The sequence below is a fragment of the Leptinotarsa decemlineata genome, unplaced genomic scaffold, assembly GCF_025532065.1.
Source record: "Leptinotarsa decemlineata unplaced genomic scaffold, Ldec_3_MD MMD2_tig00026294_RagTag_RagTag, whole genome shotgun sequence".
Taxonomy (NCBI): Eukaryota; Metazoa; Arthropoda; class Insecta; order Coleoptera; family Chrysomelidae; genus Leptinotarsa; species Leptinotarsa decemlineata.
In genome coordinates, this window is record NW_027412674.1 from 2,516,788 (window position 1) to 2,527,020 (window position 10,233).

At 34.9% G+C, this 10,233-nt stretch overlaps 1 protein-coding gene across 3 annotated transcripts in view; it reads right to left on the reverse strand.

Annotated features, from left to right (window-relative positions):
- Nucleotides 1–9,752, reverse strand: part of nemy (cytochrome b561 family member no extended memory) — a 306,149-nt gene extending 296,397 nt beyond the window's left edge. For 2 of the 3 annotated variants that reach the window (XM_074180147.1, XM_074180146.1), the window contains exon 1: nucleotides 9,609–9,752. The gene's annotated coding sequence lies outside the window, so the exon portion shown is untranslated. The remainder of the gene's footprint in view (nucleotides 1–9,608) is intronic. The other variant, XM_074180148.1, reaches the window with a different exon arrangement.
- Between the last annotated feature and the right edge of the window lie 481 nt (nucleotides 9,753–10,233).

Here is a 10,233-nt window from a genome sequence, read left to right on the forward strand (position 1 = left end):
TGATACTAATAATCAAAACGTCGTGAAGTAACTTGGTTTGGAATCTTTCAATTTTATATTTTTAATTTTCATTTCTTGTTAATAATTTTTAAATTTTATCTGCTTGTGTTAAAAGATAAATTTTTTGGTTGTTGCTTGTATGACATTTCATTGTAATTCCAGTTATTTCAGCTAATCTTTTTAATTTTTTACAGATCATTTCAGAAATTCCAAATCAATTTATATCATATTAGACAATGGAAGTTCGAACTGATGAAATGCACTACGAAACATTGTCAACCACCTTCAAATAAACTTATTATTATTATTATCGAAAGCAGCAAATTTCAGTTTGGTTTGATATCAACATTTTTATTACATTTCGTCTTGCATTGTAATATCCCTTTTCAGACATGAAAGATAACACCTTCAAAATGCTGCTAACTGGGGCTGCTTCGTGGGGTTTTGAAAATTTCAATTGGGGAATTAGGAATATCCTCAACTGCATTTCATTTACCGGAGGCCGATAAAACTTTTCTTTGTATGATACGTAATTCGCAGGGATAATGATTATGGTTGTCAACATATGCTGTCTGTTCAAAAAATATTCAATAATTATTCGATTACTATTATGTTTCCTTCATCGGTCTATTCAATCTTGGGATCAGGTGAGAGTCGGAGGGGGCCAAATCTGAAGAATATGGTAGCTGAGGCATGATGACGATGTTGTTTTTGACCAAAAACAAGCAGGTGTATTATAGTGATGAATCCATGTGATCCATAAATTGTTTGTCAATAACACCGAAAAATTTTTTCGTATTGCTTCCCGCAAGCAGCATATAATTTCAAGACAATATTCCTTATTGCAATCTACGGTATTGATCAGATAAAAAAATAATAGAATCGTTGATAGACGTGTCACAGAAGTTACTTTCAGACACAAACTGGAAGAAAAGGCCTTCCCATATTCTCTATATGAAGATAGAGAAACTAAAAGCCAAAACTTTTTTTTTCAAAAACTAATCTCTCCTAAAAATATACCTCTTTCAATTTGAATATTAAATTTTCACTTATACTCTCAGATTTTTCATCAGACATTTCATGAATCGCTTGAAATGAATGCGAAATTGGCTTGCTGAAGTTATCCAAAATACGGTTAGAAAACGGCAAGAAATGTTTATTTCTTTTCAAAGGTCTGTTCTTTAATGATTTTTTTAATATTCATGATTTCAATAAGTCAATAATAATACCAAAACAATCTTTTCTTAAGCAAAAGTCACTCATAATATACAAAAATAATAACATCTTTTGTCATTATTTTCTCTTCAGGTTGGTAAAAACTCCACTTTTTTAATAACAGGTCTATTTAATAAATATATGAATATATGTCTTTCAATGATATAATTGGATTGATTTTATTCGGTGTTCAGTAAAGTGAATATTCATTTTTAGATTACTATTTGGAAAATTTCATGTGTTCTTTTCTCATATTACTTTTGAATTACGAGCAATTATGAATCAGATTTATTCTTATCTTCTTTGTTGATGCAACTATTTCTCAGTATACATAATAGGTACCATTCATATGAAGAGTTCGTCACATGTGCAAAAATATAACGACGACAGATTTGAATTGTTCCCTACTTCCGGTACGATTGTAATTTGTCATGCAAATTATTGTCGGTACAAGTGAGGTATCGTTACAGAACTTAATCATAATGGCATTCTGAACACATGTTTACTTTTCTATTCTATATTAAAACTCTGTAAATGTTTTGGCTTCGTCGATAATTATCATCTATGATATGAGTTTTACAGTCACAACATTGATTATAATGAATAGTTTGAATCGTTACTTGATGAAAATCAATAACATTATCCATGATAATATTTATATAATTTTCATAATAAATTCTGTTCGAAATGCGTTTCGCTACACGGAAGCTTCATCAAAATATTATATACAATGTCTTTTATAGCAGGGGAGCCCACGATGCAAAATGGGGATTTACTCGAGCGTCATTGAGACATATTAGGTTGCAAAGCTCAGATGATAAGAATAAAAAATGTTATATAATATATACCTTTTCATCGGTGAGGGAAGCGGCTACAGATTTTCAAATATGTAAAAAAATACTTTTGCATGGACATACTCGAGCGCGTCAGATATTGACAGCATCAATGTCCTACGTATTTTTAATAATGTTCGTATGTTAATTTGATCGTTTGCATGATGTGGGTGCTTGTACGTGAGGGATGAAAGTGAAAAGAAAAAAAATTAATCGAGCGCGTCAGATTTTCTAAGGGGCTGTTAAGTGCAACAAAAAAAAGCTCTCATTCAATAATCTGACGATTTCGATCTGACGCAAACTCGCGGCCACTATTATAATGTGCAAAAAAAATTCACCATTTTGAAATACTCAAGCGCGTCAGATTGAGATATATATGGTTCATCTTTATGTTTTAGACGTGCTGTCTCATAATCTGACGATTATCTAGAGGGGTTCGTTTAATCTGACAAAAACAATATTCAAAAAAAAATGTTCAATTCATTGAACTTAATTAATTGAAAAGTTCAGGAAATAGCATGCAAATATGTTTTTTAAGTAGAATACTTGTATTTATAAGAAAATGATTTTAAAAAGCTCAAAAAAATTTAATTTTTCATAATCAATTGATTAATTGATGAAGAGAATAGAAATGAAACTTTCTATGTTTTACTGCGTTACTGCAGTTTCATCCTATAAGGACATTTTCAAACTTATATATTGTATAACTTTGAAAATGTCCTTATAGGACGAGACTGCAGTAACGTTAGTTACAAATAAAAGTGGTAAAAAACATAGAAAGTTCAATTTCTCTTTTCTTCATTATGATTTCCTACCACGTAGTAACGGCTACATCCATCAATTAATTGATTAATTATTCATCAACTTCATCTTCATCATGAACGAGTCTCTGTGATCAGCTGTGATGGCGTCATGGCAACAGAATTCAGAGTGGGGACGGAGTGAGAAAGTAATAGATAGAGAAAAAGTGAATAGAGAATAGAGGAACAGAAACTCGGAGAGGGAAATATAGGTATCACACAGCTGCACGCATTAAACTTTATCGACGAATTTCTGTTATTTCGGCTTGCGGAAATTGTCAGATTATATATTTTTCGTTATCCTTGAATTATTTCTTTCAAAATAAAAAAAAATCAGTTACTCTCGGGAATGTCGAAATGACGTAATTTTTTAACAACTTTTCTGCCCTTCCCTTTCTTTACGTCACTCTCAAATTGTCAGATTACTGGAATGTACACTTTTTAGCAGGTATTTAACTCACCCTACCTCAGTCTGACGCGCTCGAGAATTTCTGATGATCAATTTTTTTATACTAATCTGATCCTTTATCCCTCACAGGCAGCCTTATTTATATATGGGACTCATATTTGCTGGAGGTACTTAACCGGGTACAAGGTATCCTGTATATTAATCTGCCACGCTTTAGTGAATCCCAAAATCCCCGCTTGGGCTCCCTTATTATTATAAAATAGTAGGTAATACTATCCTGCAATCACTTGTCTCTTTGAAAAATTCCTAGATCCATTAGTAAAAGAGGACGGTCATCATCCTGCTTTAGAAATAACATAGGAATTGAACTTCAAAACGAACTCGAAGAATAAATTTGCATCATGTTTCCAATATGCATACAATTTTAAAAAAGCTAACTTTCCGCTCATGTATGAGCTGATCCTCAATCTCGATTAGACGTTTCTAAATGCGTTTCGCAATGCAGCTACTTGCAGCCTACTTTGATGGTGTATTTATAAAGAAAATTGGAACTAAAACAAAATTTTGGTTGTAAATACAAAAGAAACGGCGAAATTCACGCTTTTCACGAATTCAAACGTCTTCGGGCAGAAATCAAAGCAGCCATTAGAATAGCTTATAAAAATTAATTCGGAAAACTGAGAGCGAGATTATCCATAACCCCAATAAGTTTTGGTAATTCATTAACAAGTCAAAATATACGAATGGAATCGGAGATGAAATGTTACATGAAGGCAAGCTACTCGATAATCCCTCAGATATTCTTGATGGTTTTGCAGATTTCTTCAATGGTTCTTATACAGTGTGGTCCAACGAAAACTTAACACCTCGAGTTTCCGGCGTTAACATGAAAATGTGGAAAATCGCTCGAACCCGTCAATTTCTGATTCGAGGGGGAACAACTGTTCCACTGTTTTCATCCCCGTGACTTCAACCCCCTAACGGGGGTGAGCACAACCCCTTGATTTTGAATAGGGATGAGGGGTGTTGAGATACCTCATTTTGAAGATCTTATCGTGTACTATCTGACCGTGAAATTTCGCTCCAAAATATCCATCGATAACGACATGACAGGTAAAAGAGTGGAAGAGTACGTACTTTTGTGATTACTTTATTAAATGTTCGAAATGGGCACCATCCACTTCCATGCAGTAATATAAGTTTTGCTGAAAACGTTCACGTACATTACTCAAGATGTCTGGTGTAATTTGACGGCATTCATTAATGATCCGAGTTCGCAAATCATCCAGTGACTCAGGCTGGGTAGCGTAAATCTTGGATTTCAGGTGACCCCATAGAAAAAAGTCCAGTGGAGCCAGATCCGGTGATCTGGGTGGCCACTCAATATGTCCCCTTCTTCCAATCCAGGCGTGAGGAAAATTGTCATCTAAAAACTGACGCACCGGTTGAACAAAGTGAGGTGGTGCGCCATCTTGTTGGAAAATGATCGTTTGATGGTCTTCTGCATTCTCCAATACTTGCACGAGGGCTGGATAAATAGCGTTCTCCAATAGATCGAGATAAAGTTGGCCTGTGAGATTACCGGGTAGAAAAAAAGGGCCGATTATGTGATTTCCATAAATACCCGCCCAAACATTTAATTTTTGGGGGCGCTGTGTATACACCTCACGAAATAATCGTGGATTTTCATCTGACCAATACCGACAGTTATGCCGGTTTACAATGCCGTTAAGGTAAAATGAACACTCGTCCGAAAAACAGATATCGAACATGTAGTTTTGATTGCAGTTAATTATTTCACTGATCACTTCACAGAACTGGAGTCGGCGATCGGGATCATCCTCATTCAGTTCCTGAACCAATCGTATCTTATACGGATGGAATTTATGTTGTTTCAGGATTCTCATGATTGTTGTGCGTGAAACACCAGATACCTCGGACAATTTCCTAGTACTAACGGTCGGATCCATTGCTATATGACCTAAGACAGCCACGTCCTTCGCTTCGTCTCTTTCATGCACCCTCTTTTTGTTTCCAACTGACCCAGTAGCGTCAAATTTGGCAACCAGTTGCACAACGTAAGCAGCGGATACATTTTTTCCAGGATGTCGTTCGTTAAATAAAGCCGCTGTTGTGCGCGCAGAGTCGTTATTTCGGAAAAATAATTTTATCATTTCCACCCTTTCTTCTACGGAATACACCATTTTAATTCCACTACAAATTTACAATCGCTTGTACACACTTGTACCGTTCTTAACAATTCACGATAGACTAAGGTACAAAAACAAGGTCCGTCTACTTTTTTGGACAAAAAATTGACCACTCAATACCTTTGAAATGCGTCGGATACGAATAATATTCTCGAGATAAATTCCATATTGCCTCTTTCACTATTTTCGCTGTTATTTCATTATCGATGGATATTTTGAAGTGAAATTTTACGGGCAGATAGTACACGATAAGATCTTCAAAATGAGGTATCTCAACACCCCTCATCCCTATTCAAAATCAAGGGGTTGTGCTCACCCCCGTTAGGGGGTTGAAGTCACGGGGATGAAAACAGCGGAAAAGTTGTTCCCCCTCGAATCAGCAATTGACGGGTTCGAGCGATTTTCCACATTTTCATGTTAACGCCGGAAAATCGAGGTGTTAAGTTTTCGTTGGACCACACTGTATAGTGTAAACATTAAGTGACCATGCGAACAACAGTAGTGATATTCAGCTTAGCAATCAGAAACTTCAGAATTAAAGATGTTTATCGTGCTCTAAAAAAATTAAAGCCTAAATTTGCTGCGGGACCCGATCATATTCCAGCATTTATCATTGAAGATTGTGCCTCAGCTCTGGTTGAACCACTAACAACTCCAATTAATATATGCCTGAAAACATCAAATGTATCATCAATATGGAAAATGTCGAAAGTCTGCCCAATTTTCAAAAAAGGAGACGAAAGTGTGATAAAAAATTACAGACTAATCTCTATCATATGCAAATTTTTTAAAGTGTTTGAGATGCTTCTTGAGAAGACAATCTATTGTCATGTCAGCAACATTATTAGCCCCAATCAAAACGGTTTCATAAAAGGACGTTCAACCACCACCAATCTTGTAACAATCACTCAATGTATCGCAGATTGTCAGTCTCAGACTGATGTCATCTACACTGATTTTTCTAAAGCGTTCGACAGACTTGACCATAGTATCCTGCTCAACAAGCTTTTGACTTTTGAGTTATCCAATGAATTAATTACCCTCTTCAAATCATATTTTCACAACCGTAAGCAGTACGTCCAACTCAATGGCCTCAAGTCTATCGAATATATAGCCACATCTGGTGTACCACAAGGATCAAATCTAGGACCCCTACTGTTCGATATGTTCATTAATGATATTGGAGCTGAGATTGATGTCAATTTCCTTTTATATGCAGATGACTTGAAACTCTATCACGAAATAACATGTTCTAATGATTGCGAACGTCTCGCACTGAATTTAAATCGCGTTGCTACATGGTGTCGGAAGAATAATCTATCTCTCAACATATCCAAATATAATGTAATGTCTTACTAAGTGAAAAAGAACTTTAATTTACACAACTACGTCATAAACAATCAAGTTCTGTAGACACACTCACTGATCTAGATGTTACTTTTGATTCATCCCTCTCTTTCAATAAACATATTGACACTACCCTAACAGCAGCTTATCGCATGTATGGATTCTTAGTTAGAAATATAAAAGACTTCGAAGAAGCTTCAACATTGAAATTGCTTTATTTCACTTTTGTTCGATCTAGGCTGGAATATGCATCTGTCGGGTGGAGTCCCTACTATGAGGTTCATATAAATCAACTAGAAGCCCTACAGAGGCGCTTACTAAAATATATGTCTTTTAAACTTGAAAGCACGTATCCTACTGTAGGAATACCCTATTATGAATTGCTCGTAACTCACAATTTTTGTAGTCTCGAGGTAAGGCGTGAATATTATTCATTTCTTATTTTATTCAAGGTCATAAACAATATCATCACCTGCTCTCAACCGTTACATATGTTGAATTTCTGGGTTCCTAGACGGACATCTAGAAATAGTGTAACATTTCATCTCAACACTCTCTCAAAAAAATCTCCAATTTGTACAATGTGCAATACCTGTAAGTAATTCTTGTTAGTCATGTCCTAGATATATTTAACTGCCGGATTATACAAATCAAAAGACATTTCTTAGTTAACTGACAGTTTTATTTTTTATATAGATTCACAAATTATATTATGTAAGTACATATTTGTAAAAGCCACTGTTACTCCCTATTCTGTAATTGGGCTCATCCTGTAGAATAGTGTATGAAATGAATAAATAATAGTCAAACAACTTTCACAAACATTTTTTTTATTCCTAGGCGCATTTCGCTAACACTGGGGCTACCTCGGTACCGAGGAAGGAAAATGTTTTTGAAAATTGTTTTTTTTTTCAAGTGGCAAATTCAGTGTATTGTCCCAAGAAACAATGAATGCTTATGCTAATAACAGAATGCTAATAACAGAAATAAAATATTCCACAATGAACAAAAAAAAATCTGTCTCGCCCCCATACGAACGACAACTCTCAGAAGTCGAGAAACTTGTGCGAGCTAAGGACTAACGAGGTCTTACCTTTTAACGTGTGATTTCTAACACGGTTGCAGAATCATTCCAGCTTTTGCAAGCGTATGAATAAAAATAAAACTCTCAGTTAGCTAAGAAATGTCTTTTGATTTGTATAATCTAGCAGTTGAATATATCTAGGACATGACTAACAGGATTATAGGTATCGCACATTGTATAAATTGGAGCTTTTTTCATTATATTTATACGCGGAGTGTTGAGATAAAATGTAACACTATTCCTAGGTGACCGTCTAGGAACCCAAAAATTCAACATATGTAACAGTTGACAGCAGGTGATGATATTGTTTATGACCTTGAATAAAAAAAGAAATGAATAATATTTACGCCTTACCTCGAGACTACAAAAATTGTGAATTACAAGCAATTCATAATAGGGTATTCCTACGAAATTGTTTTAACATGTCTTTCATTTCTATCGCAAACATACGTAAAAATCGGTTTTTTCCGCCAATAAATGGTGTTATATTGATATATTTTTGAAAACCAGAGAACTATGGAAGCTATTTCACAAGAGCAAATAGTAACTCAAAAGATGTACAATAAACATGTAAAGTATCAAAGTTGTGTCTTTCTTTAAGAAACTCGCTATATATTTCCACTCAAATGATATCTATCCCTCGAAAAAATTGTTATCAAAAATATGCAATCAACTGAGTTCAAACTGGGTGCTTTGCAAATTAATAAAGTGGGGTTTTGACACAAAATGAGTTTAGTCAACACTAAATATCTTCTACTCGGTCAAATGGAATTGGAAAGTTTTTCAGATAAGTACTTTTGAGAATAGCGAGTTCTCATTTTCTATTAATTTCCAATTTTTTCTAATTTCTTTCCCAATCCAACACCTTGTCAATAGGGTCATTTTAGAATAGTTCACACCATGACCTTGCAGAAAATGAAGGCTTTGAATGGAGTATATCTATTGGAAATAATTGAATTCTTGAAGGATGCATGAAAACTTCAATAGTTAAAGGAACAGGAAACTAAATCAATTCGAACATTTTTGTAAAGCATGCATGCATACATGCATGCATGTATGCATACATTAAGTCTTCCTCTGTCGTTGCTTGTGCTCGATAGACTCCTTCTTTGAAATATTCACTAGATAAAAATCAGGGAGCTTGAGATCTGGAGATCTTACTGGTTACTGAATGCCCTCTTTCAGGCTTGACATGCCTAGTTTTTCAAATATTTTTTCAACGAGTAGAGCTTATGTCAATATTTTAAACTACAAAAATTTTTTGGCTAACAAACAATTTCTGATATATTCTTCCAAGAAGAATATCACATATTTATCATGTCTATGGAAGAAATTCAGATCTGAATCATCTGAGTCAGAGGTTCCAGTTCTATCTTCCGTCAATTGATTATTTCACGAATGAAGTAATCAAATGATTGTCACTTCCAAAAGATTATCTCCAACAATAAACATAATAAGCATACTCCTCTAACAATGTTTACTAACAATGTTAAGTGGAACTCCAACAATGAAGTGTTAAGAAAACATGGTGTCGTATATATTTCTGGAGTATTATTCAATTAAGGCGAGAAAGGAACCAACTCCCACACAATATAAATCGCATTTCGATGTCAAAGTGCGCCCCATTTGTATTTGTTTCTCAATTGCGCGCCTATTCTCCTTCGCCAAAACAATGAATGAAAAGTGCTGTAAAAAAGCAAATAATCTTACTTGAGACACTGCAATGTTTCCATCCTCCTACTCTGTCAACACGATTATGTCTAATTGTCAGAGTTCAAAAGCCACTTGAAACAAAATCGCGAACAATTACACAATCCCGCCAAGTTGATTCCGTGTTTAGCACTGGCTGGGGTGTGTGAGAGCTCACGGCAGCTCCTGAACAGTGTTGCCAAAGGTTACGGTGTGGTTTTCTCGACTGGAACGTAAACACGCCAAGCGGAGAGTTTCTGAAAATTAAGGGTTGTTGCCGATTAATTTAATTAGAAAACTCTCGACAGGCCCTGAGAGCTTTGTTTACAAGTTGTAAACATTAGGTGGAGCACACGAGTAATCGATGAACTTAATAGTTTTTTGGCAGTTTGATTTTAGGTATCCAATACGAAAAACAGATATTTCACAAATTATACCCAGTTTTATTAATTGTTGTAACCATGAAAAATTCTTTCATTTACGTTCACTTACTGAAGCATTTTTCAATATGAACAAAAACGAATATTTTTTTATTGAATAGAGGAGTCCAAAAGATATCCAAAATGGCGACGATTTTCTGCAACACATAATGTCAGTCTTTTTTTAAACGAATTCCCTACACGTTCCAGCATATTCTCTGGGATTT